General features: G+C 47.9%; 1 protein-coding gene across 7 annotated transcripts in view; it reads left to right on the forward strand.

Annotated features, from left to right (window-relative positions):
• The window catches only part of NFATC2 (nuclear factor of activated T cells 2), a 160,154-nt gene that overhangs the window by 60,046 nt on the left and 80,764 nt on the right, over window positions 1-19,344 (forward strand). The gene's annotated exons all lie outside the window — the stretch shown is intronic.

Consider the following 19,344-nt stretch of genomic DNA (forward strand, 5'->3'; position numbering starts at 1 on the left):
GGCATGGGCAGCAGCGTGCCCCCCCCCCATTCTTCTCTCTTCTAAGGAGGACTAATGAAGCAAATTAATGAATGATGTCACTGAGCTACCTTGGAGGAAGGTTTGAAATGAATGGTGACGATGGTGCTGGTGATGATGGTAACTCTGACATTTATTGAGCACTTACTATGTGCCCGGTGCTGTTCTAAGCTCTTTACATGTATTATTTAATCCTCATGGCACTGAGGACACTCGAGGTGGGTAGCAGTTATTATCCCCCTTGTACAGATGGGGGCCAGTGTTCTGACGAGCCTTAGATCTGAGACACAGATGGGACCTGAGAAAGCTGGTGGTCAGAGCCACCACGTCCCGGGCCAGGCTCTTTGCTCGGTGTTTCTACCCATCCCAGTGGGAGAGCATCATGCCCGGGGGCCCTGGTGCTGACACTGGCACAGACGAGGGAGCCGTGTGTGGACCGAGCTGGACTCTGGCCTGCCTCTGCTCCCTGGCCTCTCTGGATCGGCACAGCTGGGTCTTTCTGGGCCGCTGGGCCAGGGGGCTGTTTCTGCAGAGCTGTCTCAGGTGGAGGAGCTGGCTTGTGTCCAGAGCCTGGCAAATGAGAATCACAGAAGGGGAGGGTCTCTCCCCGATCGAGGATAGTAGGTTCACCGTGTCCATCTGGGGCCATGCACCCTGTGAGTGGGAAGGTGAGCAGAATGGCGTGTAAGACCAGAACGATTTCTCTGGCACATCGCGGATTTCAAGTCATGCAGTTGTGACATGAGGCCACCAAACCTCATTCCGTGTCCACAGCAGCCCCCTTGAAAATCAAATGAAGATGATGGATGCCGTTTATTGAGCACTTACTATGTGCTGTCACTGTTTTAAGAGTTGCGTATGCAATAACTCATTTCCTTCTCATGAGCCTATGACATAGGTAGGCGCTGTTTCCATTTTCCACACGTAGAAGCATTTTTGGAGGGTCTGAGTGCTTGTCCAAGGTCACCAGCCAGTGAGTTCAACAGCTGAGACTTGAGCTTGGGTCTGCCAGCTCCCAACCGCGCCCCCCCCCACCCCCCAAGTCCACACCCCTGGCTTCTACTGCTTTGAAATCTCTTCTTCTGGTTTCCTGATGACAAAACCAGGGCCCAGAAGGCTTGGGTGACTTTGCAAATGTCACATGGCTAACCAGAGGGCCAGGCTTGCAGGTCAGTATCCTGTCCTCTTGGAGATGCGGGCCCCAAGCTGAGGACGCCAGCACCAATGCTGCAATTCCGTGTGCACGCAGACACGGCGGTGACCAGGGGACGCAGGGCGACATGAAAGGAACATGCTTGGCCTTGACAGGGTCCCAGCCCCGGCGCTCCCTGGAGGCAGTTAAAAGGAAAGCTCCCGATAAGGAGATGCTTTATCACGCCTCTTGACAGGCTGCGCTTCCTCCCTGCTGCTACGTGAACCTTAAACCTCTAACAAGCCCCTGGCGTGGAGCTCCGCCGCCTCCCGCTCCCACCGGGGCTCCGGCGGCGGGGGAGGCCATTAGCGGTGGGAGTGGGCCCGGGGGTGGGTGGGTGCCAACCCTTTGAAACCATCCGGGGGCGGGGGCCACGCCACCCTTATCTTGGCCTGTTGGTGTTTCTGGACCGGAAAAGGGAAGCGCAAAGAGGAAAGGCTTTCTCCTGCGACTTTTGTATTTGGCTCACATTAAGTGAGGCCGGGGCCGGTGTTTTGTTGTTTGTTTTTCCACTTTTCAACGCGAGGCTGATGGATGATTCTTGGCGTTGCCGACGCCCGGTTCTCTGGGGGTGGCACGCCGCACGCCCGGCCACACTCACGCACACCTGCTCCCGGCAGCAGTGCCGTCTCCCCTGTGGCTTTTGGACGAGCCCGGGCTGTGCCAGGTCCGAGCAGGGTCCTCTGGCCACCGTCCCCGCCCCCCGGGTTAGCCCCACGGAGCTCTGGCGAGACCGTGGCCCCGCCAGGGTGTGGAGGGTTGCGAATTCATTCACCCCCGGGCCCCGCAGCCAGCGGCCTTGTCTAGACAGGAAGATGTGTGTGATTGGATGGAAAGACCGGGCTGTAGCGCTTGCTGGGGTGAGAAGGAGCCTGGAGCGTCGGGGCCAGGGATACGGCCGCCCCGAGAGGAGCCCAGGCTGCTGTAGGCAGGGGCGTTTGTGGCGCGGCGCGGGGTGGGATGGGGGGGCAGGAGACGGGAGGGGAGGCCGAGTGGAGAGGGGGCCAGACTGCAGAGAGATCCTTACGCTTTTCACGGAGCGTGCGCTGGGGGCAAGTGTGTGTACGCTCTCCATCAGTGGGAGGAGAGAGAGAAATGGACAGACGGATACGTGAGTGGATGTGCACGAGAACAGACGTGTGTAGAGACCCGCGTGTAGCCTGGGGTGTGGCCCTGCCAGTTTGTACTGGCTCGTGGGAACCGATTGTTAAATTTTCAGGAGTTCTGCTACATTTTCCTATCATCTACGCTCCTGAGGTTATTTACATCCATTGTCTCCATACAGGGGAAATAGTCCGTATGGTCCGCCATTGTACATCTCTTTCCAAATCCGGTGACATTGCATTGGTAGACTGGAATCAGCTATGGTGAGAGTATTTACACCACGGAAATTGGCAAACATCACAAATTGAGCTTTCTCCCGTGGAGAACTGGTTGTTAAAACACTTGGCCCACCCCGGAGACCCTGCAGTTGCACACACAGAACAAGGAAGACAGACAGACAGGCAAGAAGCTGCCTGGAAAATTGTCACTTTTGGTTTCAGGAAAATGCATTGAAGTTTTATACATTGGTGGGTTTTCTTTTTCCACTTCCTTCTCTGCACAGAGGACCCCTCTGCTAGCACATGGGCAGGGCAGTGGTACTTTTTCTTCTTGTAGAGCTTCTCGGCTCCTTGAGCAAAAGGTTTCCTGAGCCTCTCCTGTGTCTGGGCGCCGACCCAGGTAGTTTTTTTAACAAGTCCCTTGATGATCGCCTGGCTCCCAACCCTGGCTCTGCTTTTGCCCTAGCACTGCCTGCGACAGACTTATGTGTCAGTCAGTGTTCTTCAAACTGGGGTTCCCTGGTTGATGAATTCTGCGGTACTTAGCATTTTAAAAAACATTTATAATTATTTTCTTGAAACTGGTATTTTATTGTGTATTTATGTGCACCTTTGATTGCTGACTGATGATCCTGGGTTCCTATTTGTGGTAGTGGCATAAAGTATTTTTATTTATTTATATTCTTTAAAATTTTAATTATGGAAGATTTCACACATACATAAAATTAGAGAGAATGGTGCAGTGAACCCGCTATATACCCATCACTCAACAACTATCAACATTTTGCCAGCATTGTTTATGGAAGATTTTTGAAGAGGGTTATTATTTATCCCAATATTTGTAGTAGCTTTAAGTTGAATTTATGGATTTTTTTAAACTCTTAAAATTGAGGTATAGTTGATGTACAATATTATGTATGTTACAGGTGTACAACATAGTGATTCACAATTTTTAAAGTTTATACTCTACTTATAGTTATTATAAAATATTGGCTAGATTCCCTGTGTTGTATAATATATCCTTGTAGCTTATTTATTTTATACATAATAGTTTGCATAACTATTTATGGTATACATATAGTACATATTATATAAATATTTGTATTTATATATTATGTAAAAAATGTAAAATTTATTTTAAAGTAAGTTTCTATAAGTAGAAATACAAGTTACCTTTTAAAGAGAAAGTTTCAGTAACTAATGGTTCAGTGAAAGCTCAGGAACATGGCTAGAGAATGATTGAGGTTTGGGGACATTGTGTGGCCGCTTGTGGGTGTGCTGTCTCCCCCATTCTGAGTCAACAGGAGCAGAATATCATACCGGGGTCAGGAGAATGGGCCCTGGAGCCCGACCTGCCTGCTTGGAACCCTGACTTCTCCCTTCCTGGCTGTGTGACTTTGAACAAATTGCCTAACCTCTCTGTGCCTCAATTTCCTCTTATATAAAATAATAGTATCTACCTCAGAAGGTTGCCATGAGGATGAATGAGTTGATAGATATTGGCACTTAGAACAATGCCCAATATTTAGCGAGCAATAATGCTCAATACATTATTAGCTGCTACTGTCGTTACTGTTATTATTATGATTAATTATAACATCCCCCTGTTATACAGATTTTCCCTAGTGTGGCTTTTTTTGTGTGTGAATAGAGAGTGCTCAACAAATATTTGTTGACTTGAATTTGAAATTTTTAGAAAGCTGCCAGGCCTGGCACCTTTCAACCAGGAAAAAGCAATTCGGAAACCAGACAGAAAGTAAGCAGCAATTTTATTTCTAGCGAGCACTATCGTCACCCCTGCATGTGTCAGACAGCCTTTCTAGACACTCATTCCAATTACGCATGAGAGGGAGAGCAGACTGACTTGGGTGTCGTTGCCTGAAATGTTTCTGAGCAGTTCGATCCTTGACTCCTTGTGTATGGCAGTTTCTTTCAGATTTACATTCAGTACTGGCTCTTAAGAGAAATCATTTTTTATGAAGCCTTTTGTAAAGCAGACTTGTGCACCAATACATCTACTCTTTGAATCTTGAGTCTTCTTTTTTTTTTTCAATTGAAGCTCACCTAAGCATGGCCATCTTATTCCCATTGAGACGCAGTTAAGGGGACATGAAGGTATGGAGGAAATGATGGGATGGATGATGGGATAATGGGTCTTTCAGTTAGACTTAGTTGCATCTATCAGAAACCCTAAGTAACAGTTGCTTTAAACACTCAAAAGCTTATTTTCTTATGGGGAGAGTCTAGAGATGGGTCATCTGAAGTATTATGAAGTTATCAGGAATCCAGGCCCCTCCTCTCTTCCTGTCCCTCTCAGGGTCACCTAATAGTCCAAAATGATTGCTGGAGCCACTGCCATCACATCCATATTCTAAGCAGTATAATTCCGAGGAAGAAAGAAGACAGGGCAAAAGGGGCCCACTCCCCATCTGGGTTAGCTTCCTCTCAGGAACCTTTCTGCAAGTCCTCTCCACATTTTTGCCTACATCTCGTTGACTCAAACCTAGTAACGTGTCTGTGTTCATCTGCAAAGGGGCTGGGAAGTGTGGACTCTCAGCTGGACTCGTTGCCACCTAAGATAACTGGGATCCTGTTACTAAGGAAGGGAAAATGGGTAACGGATAGAGAGCAAGTGGTCTCTGCCACAACAGGTAGCCCTGAAGAAAGATATTATAACAGTTTTTAAAATACAGTTTTAAAGTTTTGAGAGCTGTGGTCCTTCATTTATTACCTGATTTTCCATAGCCCGTGGTCTAGAGAGGTGAATGTTAAACTTGAAGATGCAGCAGGGTTTTAGTAGAGGTCCATGGAAGATGCCAGCTGATGAGAGGGCAAGAAAGGTCTCCTATGATGGATGGTCCCTGGGGACCTTTGAGATTCTCTTTTGAGGGCATGTCTGTACCCAAAAGTCAAAACCCTCCAGCCTTCCCTCCTGCTAGTCTGGTCTGTCTCAGTGCTGAGTTTCCAACACCTAGAACTCTGCGTGGCACATCACAGGCGCTTTATCTGTAGTTAGTAAAGAGGGTAAGTGAATCTGAGCCTTGGTTTCCTTATCTTGAAAATCCAGATGAGCACACTGGTCCCCTGGTCCTTCTGGCTTTCATAGATGGAGCATATTCTAAGGAGCCATGGAGGTGTCAGGGGCCAAGGGCCTTGAAAGTCAGTGCTTGCAAGACTAGGCAAAGTGTGGCTATTATTACTTTTTAATAAGTTGTTTTTCTTATAACAAAGGTTATAAGTGAAGGAGAAAAATGAGGTGTTCATTCCAATGAGGAAACAGATATTGAACAGGTTAAATCATAAGTTGGGTCGTTTCAGATTGTGACGATGTGTATTCAGGGGAAAGAGTGGGTAATAGGAGAGAATACCTGGAGAGGTGGTTTACTTTATATTGGCATTGTAAGGGGATTCCTCTCCAGGCATGGGTTCATTTAAGTTGATGTTTGAATGACAGTAAGCCATCAGTCGGATGAGAACCAGAGAAAGAGCCTTCCCTGTAGAGCGAACAGCATGTGCAAAGGCCCTGAGGCAGGAGAGCTTGGGTGTCTGAGGACTGACAAGGAGGCCTGGGGGGCTGCCTGTAGTGGACGAGGGAAGGAGCGGTGGGAGTTAAAGCTGGAGAGAGAAGAAGGAGTTGGAGGATGCAGGACCTTGCAGGGCATGGAGTTTGAACTTTATTCTTTATGCACCGGAAAGCCATTGGTGGGTTTTAAGTAGAGCAGTGATGTGATCGGATTTGCTTTAAAAAGATCCCTCTGGCTGCTTGTAGAGAATGTATTTAGGATGGTGAGGTAGGAGGAGGGCAAGAGAAAGGCAGGGAGATTATCAAGGGGGTGGGTGGGTGCAGTGGTCTGGGCAAGAGATGGTGGTGTTGGGACCCAGGGAAGGTGGAAGAGAAGGTGAGAGATTGAAGGATTAGAGGTGCCCTTTGAAGATTCTGCCAATTGCACTGTCTGGTGGCCTGCGGATAGGGTTCCAATACAGATTTTCTGCAGAAAAAGGCCCTTCCCCACAAATGTCAGTGTAATTGAAGAATGGTCCTAAGTGGGGTGATTTTGTCCCTCAGAGGGCGTTTGACAACGTCCAGAGACATTTTTGGTCAACACAACTGGGTTGGGCGGGGGAGCAGTTTACTGGCATCTTGTGGGTAGAGACCAGAGACCCTGCTAAACACCTTACAATGCACAGGACGGGCCCCCACAGAGAATGAGCTGTGGCCCCCAAATCAACCTTAGGCAATAGTGCTGAGGCTGCAGAATCCTGACTCACTAGTTTTGTTTTTGGTTTTTTACCCCACATCTTAAAGTGTGAGATGATAATCCCAGATAATCCAGAGAGGTACCCGATTCTTCACCCAAGGGATGCATGGTCATTGTTGTGAGAACAGCTTTCAGTTTAGCGACCCTTCCCTGAGAGGCCCTCTGCTCAATGAATGAATAAATGAATAAACGAAGGAGTGAATGAGCGTGGAGCTGCCTCCAGAAAGAGGTGAGTCAGATCGGATCGGCCCACATGCTTCAATCATGTTATGAAAGCCGGCCCCGAGCGGCTCCGCACAAGAACGGGCTCCTTGTTCCTGGATGATGCGATTTGCTGCTCTGCCAAAGGGGCCCCGCCTCTCCCCAGGTCACCGACAGAGGCCTGTCTCCGCGCCGTCTCGCCTGTGTACGGTACAAAAGTTATGCAGGGCCCTCCAAAAACCCACCCTTTGAAACGAAAGAAATTGGATATTAAAATCCCAAAATAGAGTGCGGAAAGGTACACATCACGTCTGCCTTCTCCTTTTTTTCCCCCTTTGTGGCAAAAGTGACTCAGAATTTTTGGTCTGGATCCAGAGAGACCTCCGTGGCCTTTGGGGTGCGGGGCGGTGGAGGGGGGAGGTGTGTCATTTGATTGGGAATAACTCACCTTTTTAATGCCTTGACTGGCTCAGCTGGCTGTCTTGCATTTCACAAGTCCTGGCTTTTCCCACTTCATCATCTCTGGGTTCTTTTTCAGCTTTTGGCCCAAGGGAAAGAGGAAGGGCCAAAGTTTATGCCTCACCCAGATGACTTTGTCTTTGGTGGAACATTTATGTGAGGCTGAGCTGCAGTTTCTTTGGGATGTTTTATCCAAGTGTTCAGAGGGGCTGCTGCTGGAGCCGGCTGTGGGATTCTCGTCCCAGCATCCTTGGGTGTTCACACTGCCATGTTGGGTACCACTGGTCAGGGTCAGATAGGTGCACAAGGTTTTCATGAGCTGCTTTCAGTCCTCAATTGCTCCCTCCAGGGGGACTTAGTTTCTGCCCCCACCCTTCCCTTCTTCTCCCAGAGACCAGGTCCCATGCAAACATCAGACACTTTGTTCCTCAATATCAGGTTGGGGCCCTGAGCGAGAGACTCGTGGAAAAATGTTTTTGAAGCATAGTCTCTCTTGTTGTCTGGTCTTTGGGTGAACACACAGGTGGCAGAGGGCATTGCCCGTGCCTCCCCTTTCCTCACCGTCTCCAAGAGGCTGCCGAGTCACTGTGCTTTTGACTCAGTCTCTCCCTGTGTCCATTCCTAAATGCTGCTAGAGAAGAGATTGCACACTTCATTTTTCCAGCCTGAGCTTGTGTCCTCTTTGACTTCCAGTGGAATTAGCCTGGTATAATATGTCTCTTTCACGGTGAGACACATGCCTGCAGACTGGCTCAAGCGGTAGTGAATTCATGCAGACTCCAAACACGGGGATTCTCTTCTAGACATGAATAAGCCTCCTTTCTCAGGGTCACTGGAGGATGAATCACTTGGCGGTGTGTTGAGCCACATAGGAACCTGAAAATTAATCTGTTCATTTATTTACTCAGCAAATATTTATTGAACATCTGCTATATGCCAGGTACTAGTCAAGGTGCTGGGATGTGGTGATGAATAAGCTTTCATTCTAGCAGGGGGTGGGGTGGGGAGGACAGACAATCAGCAATGAGCGAATGTATAAGATTTCTTCTTCTTCTCGGAGGAAATCAGCAGGAATGATGGCGCGACAGTGGGGAGGCTCTGCTTTAGCCAGGCTGCTCAAAGAAGGCCCTGAATTTAGGCTGAGACCTAAAGAATCAGGGGATCACCAGCCACGGGAAGACCTGAGGGAAGAGTGTTCTAGGCTGAGAGAGTGCAAGTGCAAAGGCCCTGTGGTAGGAGCAAACTCAGCCTGTTTAAGGAGCAGCAAGGGGGCCCGTGTGGCTGGACCAGGGTCGGGGAGATGAAGTTGGTGACGTGGGCAAGGGCCAGATCATGCAGGGTTTTGTAGACTGTAATGAGGCGTTTGGATTTTCTAAAAGCACCTGAGGATTATCTCATGTCAGAGCCGAAAGATAACCTTCAAGATGATTTCTTCCAAGAACTTAGACTAGAAGGAGGAATTTCATTGTGCAAAGTCACCAGCCATAGGTGAAAGAATATTTGTGAAAGTTGATATTTATTGAATGCTTGCAACGTGCTTTGTGTGTCCCTCGATCCTCTCAGCAACCCAGTGAGGGTACGTTGTCATCAGTCTCATATATCGGATGAAGAAACTGAGGCCCAGAGAGGTAAACTAACTTCCCTACTATGACAGAGTCAGTGCCCATGCCAGGATGTAACTAACCCCAGATGGTCTGGCTTCTCCAGGGTTCTCGCTCTTAATCTCAGTGTTACATTGGTTCTACCCAAGGCATGGGACAGAGAGAAGGTGTGAAAAGTACTCATTTGCCTTCTTAAAGCAACAAAAAACCAAAACTCCTTCCAAAGCTCCACTCGGAGAAGGCTCGCATATTTCAGTCCAGCACTTCCAGACTCCTCTCCTATATGACTCGGTCGCTCCTTGGCCTGGAGAGATAGTTGGTCAGGATGAGATCGCTGGTGGGGAGCTGACATTTCTGTTGAGTGGCCCCGAAGCGGGGGGGGCTGAGAGTACAGTGCCGCAGGTGGGACGGGAGAAGGGAAAGTTGGTGTCTCCAGGAGGGAGGGGGCAAAGTGATCCGTTTCTTTGTTCAAAGACCACTGGGGGGGCGGTGCTGTGGGGAGAGGAGAATGGGGTGCAGCACTGGGTCCTGAATCCCATTAGGCTAATGTGCCTGCCTCTGATCTCGCCACTCTGTTTTCTATGGCTTCCTTGGGGTTTCAAATGTGGACATGGTAATTGGAAACAAATTTAGCATGTTTCAGGCCATCAAGCCTCTCTCTTCAGTCATCGTGCTTGCTCTGCGGTAGATATGTCTGTTTTTAATTTCCAGTGATGTGAGAAATATAGAATGACTTGATTCTTAATTTAGAATACTGAGAGAGACTGACTTGTTTTGTTTTCAAGCCCGTGCAAAGTGTCTCATTCTCTTTTTATGGCTCACCATGTGATTTTTAAAATGTGGCCCTATGGAAGCGGGCAGGCGCAAGATAGGGGTAGGGGAGATTAAGAGGTACAAACTACTACGTATAAAATAAATAAGCTACAAGGATATATTGTACAACACAGGGAATAGAGCCAATATTTTATAACTATAAATGGAATACAACCTTTAAAGATTGTGAATCACTATGTTGTACACTTGAAACTTGAAACTTGACTATTATACATCAACTCTACCTCAATTTAAATAAAAAATAAAACACAATAATAAAATAGATTGTGACGCTAGCAGAGAGGCGTCTGGTCACAGAGGTCTCCCTGCGAGGCTGAAGACACATCCGGCCAGCGGGATCCCCGCTTGGGTGAGAAAGCAGACGTGGGGCTCCTCTTCCATCACACCCTGGAGATGCTGTCACCTCTTCTTGGAGCAGGGGAGCCCCGGTGTCAGTGGTCCAACCAGCCGGGTCCTGCCCACGCTGAGCAGGACACAGTGTTTGCTGTGGGTCTGGAAGCTAGTTGCCTGGCGCCAGCGTGGGTAGCATAACTGCCCTTTGTCATGGGGGCGGGGAGGGTCTGGAGGGGTGATAGCCACTCAGACCCCTCCTCTGGTGGGGCCCCCCTCCCTCCTGGGGTCGCTCACGTGCTGAGCACCTGCGTGGTGTTCTAGGCGCTGCAGATGCCTCTTTGAGCCAGACAGGTAAGCTGCTGATGCTCTAGTCAGGGAGGGACCCGAGAAGGGAAAAAAATCAAATAAATATATCACGCGACGTCGGGCTGTGCTAAAAGGCCGTTGCAGCATGAAGCAGGGTGGGTAGATGAAGAGTGAGATGGACATGGGGTGCCATGTTCGGATGAGTGGTCGGGGAAGGGCTCTCTGATAAGGGGTCGTCTGGGGAGACGTTTGAGCACCGGGGAGGATGAGCCCGGGGAGGATGGGGGAATGAACGCACCAAGCAGGGGTGCACTACGTGCTGAGACCCTGCGGCTGGAGCGTGCTTGGTGTGCCTGGCTTGTCTGAGGACAGCGAGGCCGGTGTGGCTGCCGTGGAGGGAGTGGGGAGGGAGGGTTGGAGATGGAGGAGAGAGGTCAGATCATATAGGATCTTGAGTCACGTTAAAGACATTGGCTTTTTGATCCGAAAAAGATGCTTGATGTGGCGGGGTGGGTGGGGGCAGGGGTTGAGTAGAGGAGCGGCAAGATCTAGCGTACAGTCTTAAAGATCATTCTAGGGCTTCCCTGGTGGCGCAGTGGTTGAGAGTCCACCTGTCGATGCAGGGGACGCGGGTTCGTGCCCCGGTTCGGGAAGATCCCACGTGCCGCGGAGCGGCTGGGCCCGTGAGCCATGGCCGCTGAGCCTGTGCGTCCGGAGACTGTGATACGCAACGGGAGAGGCCACAACAGTAAGAGGCCCGCATACTGCAAAAAAAAAAAAAAAAGTTCATTCTAGCTGCTGTGTGCAGAAGATCATGTGGAGGCGGGGGGAGAAGAGGTGGGCAAGGATGGAAGCAGGCAGACCCTGGAAGGAGGTTACTGCAATGGTCCAGGCAGGAGTTGGGCCCAGTGAGGAGTCTACTGCAATGGTCCAGGCAGGAGATGATGGTAGCTCAGACCCTAGTGGTGGTAATCGGGCTTGTGAGAAGCAGATTCTCGCTGCATTTCAAACGTTGAGCCACCAAGACTTGCTGCTCCACTGGACGTGGTGTGCGGTTTGCTTCTCTGTTGCTGTGGGCCCCATACCCTTAACTCGAAGGGACCCTGCTTACACCTCCGCCTGCCTCTTCCTTTGCTGAAGGCCTCCACCTTGGACTCTTGCTCTTGACGTTTTCTGTGGGTGGGTCCTGGGTCTTTACTTTTCTTACAGGATGGGATGGGACGTGGCACATGCATTTGTACCTTCATCGCTTTAGTTTACCTTCTTTGTGGCCTTTAAAAGAAATGTCAAGGTTTACAAAGAGAAAAGCGGGGGGGGGGTATGTTTCTTTGAATGAATATTTTGGCTTTATTTTTTATGTTATACATTCATTTAAATTGAATTGTAACCAATATATTGGGTTTAGGGGAGATACAGCCATGGAGTCATGGGACAACAGAGCTCCTTACTGGGAATGATCAAAGTCCAGTGGGCATTTTAAAATAAGACCTGATTTCTTTTCTACTTTTATTTTGGAGACACACACACACACACACACACACACACACACACACACACACACGCTTCCCTTCTCCACCTTAAAAACACAGATATATTTGTTCTCACGGTTATGGTGTATTTTGGAGATTATTCTATATTGCTATATAAAAAGCTTCCTTAGGGTGCCCCATGTGGTTGCCCAGATCGTGCACTGCACAACTCCAGGGGTTGCCATTCATATTCACTGTCATGCTGGTCCCCAGCATACTCATTCTTTTTTTTTTTTTTTTTTTAATAACAGTATTATACTCTATAATATCCCAATACTGATTTAACCAGTACTCTTTTCTTGGACCTTTAGGTCGTTTCCAATATTTTGCCATTTTAGAGAGCGCTGCATTGAATAACCTTGCATTAGTTTTTCTCTGCACATCTCCCAGGGCATCCATGGGATAACCCACTTACTAATAGTGGAATTACTACAGCAGAGGGAGTGTACATTTGTAATTCTGAAAGGTAACTGCAAAACTGTCTACCACAGATTTGGGCACACCCTGTTTCTGTGGGCTCTGCTCTTAGGTTTACATATTTCAACCAGGTCAAGTTTTACCTGGTCGGCACCCTCATTCTGTCTTTTGCATCAGTCGCACATAGAGCAGATGAAGGAAATATTCCTCCTGGCATCAGACCTGGGTTCAGATCCCTGCACTGCTGCTTTTGCTTGGTTGGGAACCTCATGTCTCTGAGCCTCCGTTTCCTCTTCTGTAAAAGGGCAGTTGAATTGTTGATGGAACTTTAGGAGGATGGAAAGGGGACAGGCACGCCACAATTAATTGGGCACCTAATTGTATCTTGCAGTTATGAGAAATATAACAAAGAAGACTATTACTGGGTGGCCTCGCCTTGTCCGGGAAGCACGGAAAGACTTTTTTGGGGAAATAGTATTTGAGTCACATTCTGCACTATGACTAGGAATTACCTAGGGCAGAGGTGGTAGAGAGGTTGACGGGGGGATTGTTTCTGAAAGATCAGACACAGGGAGCCCCTGGTAAGGGGGTTGGGGTATGATGTGAGGTGGGGTCGGATCGCACGTGGTGGTGTAGCCAGTGAGAGCTGGGAGTTTATAAAAGGTCATTCTGGCCACAGGGTAGAAAGTCGTGGATGGGGACTGGAGGGGATGCAGGGAAACTCTTTAGGAGAGAAATAGTCGTAGTTTGGACTAGGGTGGAAGTGATGGATGGGGAAATGGTGATGGATTTGAGTGCACTTTAGAAAATCAAATTGACAGGACTCCAAGGTGGATCCGATATGGAGGTGAGGCAAAGGGAGTTATCATGAATTAGGATTTTTAACGGTGTTATTAATATGTGCTCATTAGATGGATATGTAATGCTGTTGGCGTCACTGAGATAAGAGTAAAATCATGGAGTAGTTTTCCGTGTGTGTGTGTGTGTGTGTGTGTGTGTGTGTGTGTGTGTGTGTGTGTGTGTGTGAGAGAGAGAGAGAGAGAGAGAGAGAGAGAGAGAGAGAGAGAGAGAGAGAGAGAGAGAGAGAGAGAGAGAGAGAGAGAGAGAGAGAGATGGGAGTGGGCTTGGGGTAGCAGCTATGTTCTACAATTTTTGCATCCAAAAATAAAGGCGGAATTTGAGGCCCACGTGTATTTGTAAAAAATTTTCTCCCTGCGTGCTGTGTGGCAGTTGGGAATTACAATAGAACACCCCCATGGGCTTTTCCCTTCTTTCACAGTGTAATATTTGAGGACGATACCAATTTCCTAATATTCCAAATTCAACAAAAAAATGCTACTTAACATTGTTAAAGTTTGATTTTAGTAAAATTCAAAACAGTTTCCTTGGCCCGTTGCCAGTTTGAAAATCAAGGCCACATTTCCGATTTGATGGCAGCCTCATCCAGCTGAGACTATTTAAAAACTCTGAACAGAGTTGATAGAAAAATTGTTTTCAAGGAAGTGTCATTTATGAGTTCTCATTGCAACATTATATAACGGGGAATGTTTGAACAACCTAAATGCCCAACTGTAGAGGTTAAGCTGTGAGTCCAAACATAAGATGGAGACAAGGGATGCAGGGGAGGGCAAAATTTAAGGTAGCACTCACTTTCGGGTACTCAGATAACAGTTGCACAGCCCTGAGAGCCGGTGCCTCCTTAAATCATGTGCCCAGGCACCTCACTTGCCTTGTGCCAGTCGAAGCCCAAGGAGATACTATGCAGTTATTTGAGCTTGTCCCAGTGAACAACCTTTAATGACAAAGGGCAATGGTCACATTATATTGTTAAGTGGAAACAGTATCTGAAATAGAATCCCAGATATGTTTCTCTAAGTGCCTAGAAGAAGAGTCTGGAAGGATGTACACTAAAATGCTTATTTATATTGAGAGAGTATTTTCTCTATAATATATATATTTTTATATTGTCTATTTTTTTCTGCAGTGAATGATGAACCCTTATTACTTTTATAACAAGACAAAGGGAAAGCAAGTATCAACATGTACCCATGCCTTTTTACCTGTGCAACAGGACAGTTCAGTTGCTGCTAAGAGGGGCCAGAGCTTGAACTTGGGGGCAGGAGTGGTTCTGATGAGCTTTCTCTGGGAAACGGCGGGTCTCTGAGATGTGGAGACCATTTCAAGTCTGGGTTCCTTTGGCTGAGCTGGTGGGATGGGACCTGCCTGTCGTAATATATATAGTCCAGCATCTGGAGGCAGCTGCGACACAGGGGAAGCACATCGGGCCACATCCCTGAGGTTCCACTCGATGACTTTGGAGCTTAGGGTCATGAGCAAGTCACTTAACCCCTCTGAGCCTTGGCTTTCTCACCCAAAAAAGGGATCACCTTGCTTTTCCTTCTGTGTGTTGCTGTGCAGGTTAAATCAGCTCTGACACCCCCTAGCTGTGCAGCAGACCCTCACGATATGCCCCAGAAGCTCCCCCTCTTCCTGGAATCTTGTAGACTGCTTGGGAAATTTTCTGCGAAAAGCAGAAGACTTTTGCTCTCGTCCTGGCTGCAGGAAGTGGAGCCTCTTCTGCTTTGGAGGTTGGCTGACCTTGAGCTTCTGTAGGTTCCAGTGGGTGGGCAGGTGGGAGTCTGCTATGGCTGGGAGGCCACCCTGCTTGCCATGCTCCTGAGATGACCTTATCTTTGAAGAAGCCTGGAAAGAGGCCTCGAGACCCAGGTCTTCCTACAATGGGGACAACGGGGCGTTTGAGACCTTGAGGGCAGGTCATGCCACCCCAAGGCATCAAGTTCTGTTTGCAAGACCCAAATCACTCAGTTTTTGGAGAGGCAAGTAAATAACCGTATGGTCTTATCAAACCTCCGGAGAGCTGGCAAGGCTCCTCCAGAATGCACACACTCTGGTCATCTTCTACCACCTTCAGGGGAGGGGAGGGTGGGGATCGGAGGGGAAGTGTTTTTTCCACGCTAGATGGTGTGGTTTCTTCCCCCACCCTCCTCCTCCCAGCCCTCCACCTCAGGGGCTCTTTAGCTGCCCACAGAGACGATGGAATGAGTGCCTTGGTTTCACCACACATGAGGATGTTTTGGGTTGTTTTTCACATTGTGAGTCTTTCACATTCATTCTTCACTTCTCCATTCAGTTCTGTCCTGTCACCTCCGTGTTTTGATTTGCCTCATCCTCCGATGACAAGGAGAATTCTCCTTTCATGGGTACCTCCTGTGTGCTGGGCTTTGGGGCCCTATAAAGGTCATCTTCTTTAGCCTTCAGAGAGCCCTGGGCCGTGGGAAGTGATGTCCCTGTTTTATAGGAGCAAATGGAGGCTCAGAGAGGTGGGGTCACTGCTCTGAGGTCGCACAGCTGCTGATAAGAAGCAGGGCCTGGACTGAGAGCTGGGTACGTCTGACCAAACGTGAAATCCTTCCTCCTTCCTGCTCTACCCCACCCTCTGACAGCAGAGACCTGTCTCACATGGGAGGGGGTGCTCACGAGGGTGAGGTGGGTTCCATCTGCTCACGTGGCATCAGCTAGTGCAGCTCAACCAGGGGCTGCTCCGGGACACACAAAGTTCCTGTTTAAAGAAGTGGGTTCTTCTCTTGAGGGGCAACGTTGTTTGTCTTGGTTGCTGTTGCCTGTTTCTCTGGCTCCCTCCGTCTCCCTTCCTCCTCCCCTGCCCCCACCCCTTCTTGTTCAGCAGGAAGAGCCCTCTTGATCTTATAATTTAGCACTTGCTCGTCTTTCCTTTGAGAACCTCATCTGCACTTTCTGAGCTGTAGTTGTAGATCAGAGAGCAGCTGTGAATCTATCAGATGCCAAGGGCACAGACGGCGCGCTGGGAATGGACTTAGAGCCTGAAGGCCCAGAGCCCGCATCCTGGCCCTGCCCTGTACTAACAGGATCCACTGGGGCAAGTTGCCAGGACTTTGCCAGTCTCAGTTTTCTCATCTAGAAAATGGGCCCCTTCTACCTAGAATTGTTGTGATACATGTAAAACGTTGAGTGTGGTGTTTGGCCTGGGGACAGTGTACACTTAGCTGCTGCCGGGTTGTTGATGGTGACCATTGATTCCACGTGCTTATTGATCACACTGAACAAAGCAAACACGCTTCCTCCTACCGTGGACTTCCTGTTCAAGTGGAAAAGAGAGATACTAAGCAAAGTAACAACTAACAAGAAAATTTCAGATGGTAACGAAGTAACTATTCCTGTGGTGTGTTAGTGAATGTTTAACATCCACTTCTCTAGAATAAAAGAGCCCCGATTTGTAGCATTTGCCAATTTTTGTGGTGTAAATATTCTCCTCGTGGCTAATTGCAGGCTATCAAAGTAATGTCTAATGGCTCTTAAAATTCCTGAAAATTAAACCAACTGCAAGGCTGAAATAGCTGGCTCTGGCACTGGGTGTATGTAACTAATGTGGTCTGGGAAAGACCTGAAGATCTGAGAGCTAAATGTACCAGTGGAAGAGTATGCCAGCAGAGAAGATGGCTGTGCAAAGGCCCTGAGGTCGGAGAGAGCTTGGTGTGCTCAGGGAACAGGATGGCTGGTGCTGGCAGGAGCCTAATGGGGTGGAAGGACTGAAAGACAGAGGCTGGGCTGTTGGAAGCCTCATAGACGTGGTACCAAATTTGGATTTTATTCTCCGGCCACAGGAAGTCTTTGGAGGGCTGTAAGCAGGGGAATGTCTGGGTCTGCTTTGCATTTTTTAAAGATCAGAGGGCTATTCTGTTAAAGACCAGCAAGAGGTCAGTTAGGGAGCAGTGGTGGTCACTCCATGGAGAGGCAGTAGTGGCTTGGACTCTAGTGTGCCATCAGGGGAGGGGACTACAGGTGGCTGGACTCCTTTGGGATGTGACAGATTTTATCCCCAGGTGTTCTCTGGCTGCTTACCCTGAGTACACGCAGCCTGCAATTTCTGCTCTCTTAGATCCCGGGAAGGAGGAAGGAACCTCAGACCATTAGGGTCACTATCTATCCTACCTACTGTCCTCCTCGATTCTGAGTGATACTGTGTTTACCACTTCCTGGTAAATCCAGGACAGGAGGTGAGGAAAGATATTTATCTTGGGTCCAAATGCAAAGCAAGAACAACAAAAACAGAATCTGTCCTCAAAGCTGCCCTTCCTCCTTTGACTTTTGTCAAGAACAGTACCCTGTTCTTCAATTTGCATGGGGGAGAAAGATAAGAGACTGACTTCATTTCCACCTTTGCCCCAGGGTGCATCTCAGGTGTGTATCGGACGTTTATGTACATGTTGTAGGTGTCAGCCTGGCAGGTTATGAAGAAGGTTGCCATCTGGCTCTGCTCCACCCTCAGCTCGCCTCTTGGTCCAGTGTGTAGAGGGCCACAAGAGAACACAATCTTTCTGGACCAGCATTGTCTGAAAGAACTTTTCTCAGTGATAGAAATGTCCTGTATCTGTGCGGTTCATTATGGCACCAGCCATTTGTGGCTATTGAGCACTGGAAAGGTGTGGCTCATGGGACTGAGAAACTGACCTTTCAATTAAATTTTTGTTTTGCTTGCTATATCGGACAGTGCAGTTCTAGACCATGTGTGATTATCTATTGCCCTGGAGCCTTTGGTTCTGGGCATTTGACTGGAGATCCTACTGAAATTTTGTAGAACTCTATGGAAGGGTGGGGTCTCAGTGAGTTGTCACTTGTCACCACCCCCGTCCGTCCGCCCAGTTTGCAGAGGAAGGAGCAGAGGGGCAGAAAGATTACACGATTTGCCCAGCATTTCTCAGCTGGGGAGCGGCAAGACAGGAACCCACCTTCTAACTCTTAGCTCAACATCCTTTTTTCTTTTCTTATGTATAATTTTCAAAACCAATGTTAAATTCCACAAGTTTCCAGTCAGCTCTTCTGCCTATAACTTTGTGGATGAAGTTAAATTCCTCTTTGATCACCTTCTCAACCTTGATCTCCTCCTGCATCCCTAGAAGTGATCATGGTGTGGTCAGTCTGGAGCGCATCCTTCCACACCTTTTCCTTTTGCATTTACATGAGTATAAATGAATGGATCGAAACATTCAGCATTAAAAAAAATAAGCTGTATCCTGCTATCCATATTTTTTTTTTTTTTTTTACGAATTGCTTTTCTTTTTCAATAATATGTCTTAGATCTTCCGGGTGAAGTTCATCGATCTCTACCATACTGATTTTTTAACTGTTGTAGTCTTTCATAGCCTGGACATGTATTACTCATAAGCTTAATGGATGAAACTAATTGTTCATTATTCTGTTCGTGTTAGTAAACATTTTTGTGCATATCTCCTGCATGCACAGCATTTCATCTGGGGTCCATACTGAGAAGTGGATTTATTAGGTCATAGGGAATATGTCTTTTCAATATTAATAGCTGCTACTCCAAAAATAGTTATACCTGTTTATGTTCCTGTCAGCTATGGGAGAGTGTCTGTGTCCTCACAGCCTCCAACACACTTGATATTATCAAATATCTACATGGGTGCACATCTAATGGGCAAAAAAATGATATCTCATATTTGTTTAATTTGTATTTTCCGTTTACAAGGCAAGTTGAACATCTTTTCTATGCTAATGGTCGTTTGTTTTTCTGTGAATTGCCTGTTCAAATCTCTTGTCCAGTTTTCTGTTGGAAAATTCATTATTAATTCATTCAGCAAATATGTACTAGAATGCCTACTGTGTGCCAAGCATTATTCTGGGTGCTAGGGATTCTGTGGCAAGTTAAATAAATAGGCATCCCTGCCCTCAGTGAGCTGATAGTCTAGTTGTAGAAGAAAGACCTAAGCAAAAGGAATTGATAAAGTATATAGTATATTTTATGGGGTTAAAAAGAAGGGAATGGAGCTAGGGACAGCCATGGGGGTAGGACTC

The sequence above is a fragment of the Kogia breviceps genome, chromosome 14 (genome assembly GCF_026419965.1).
Source record: "Kogia breviceps isolate mKogBre1 chromosome 14, mKogBre1 haplotype 1, whole genome shotgun sequence".
NCBI lineage: Eukaryota > Metazoa > Chordata > Mammalia > Artiodactyla > Physeteridae > Kogia > Kogia breviceps.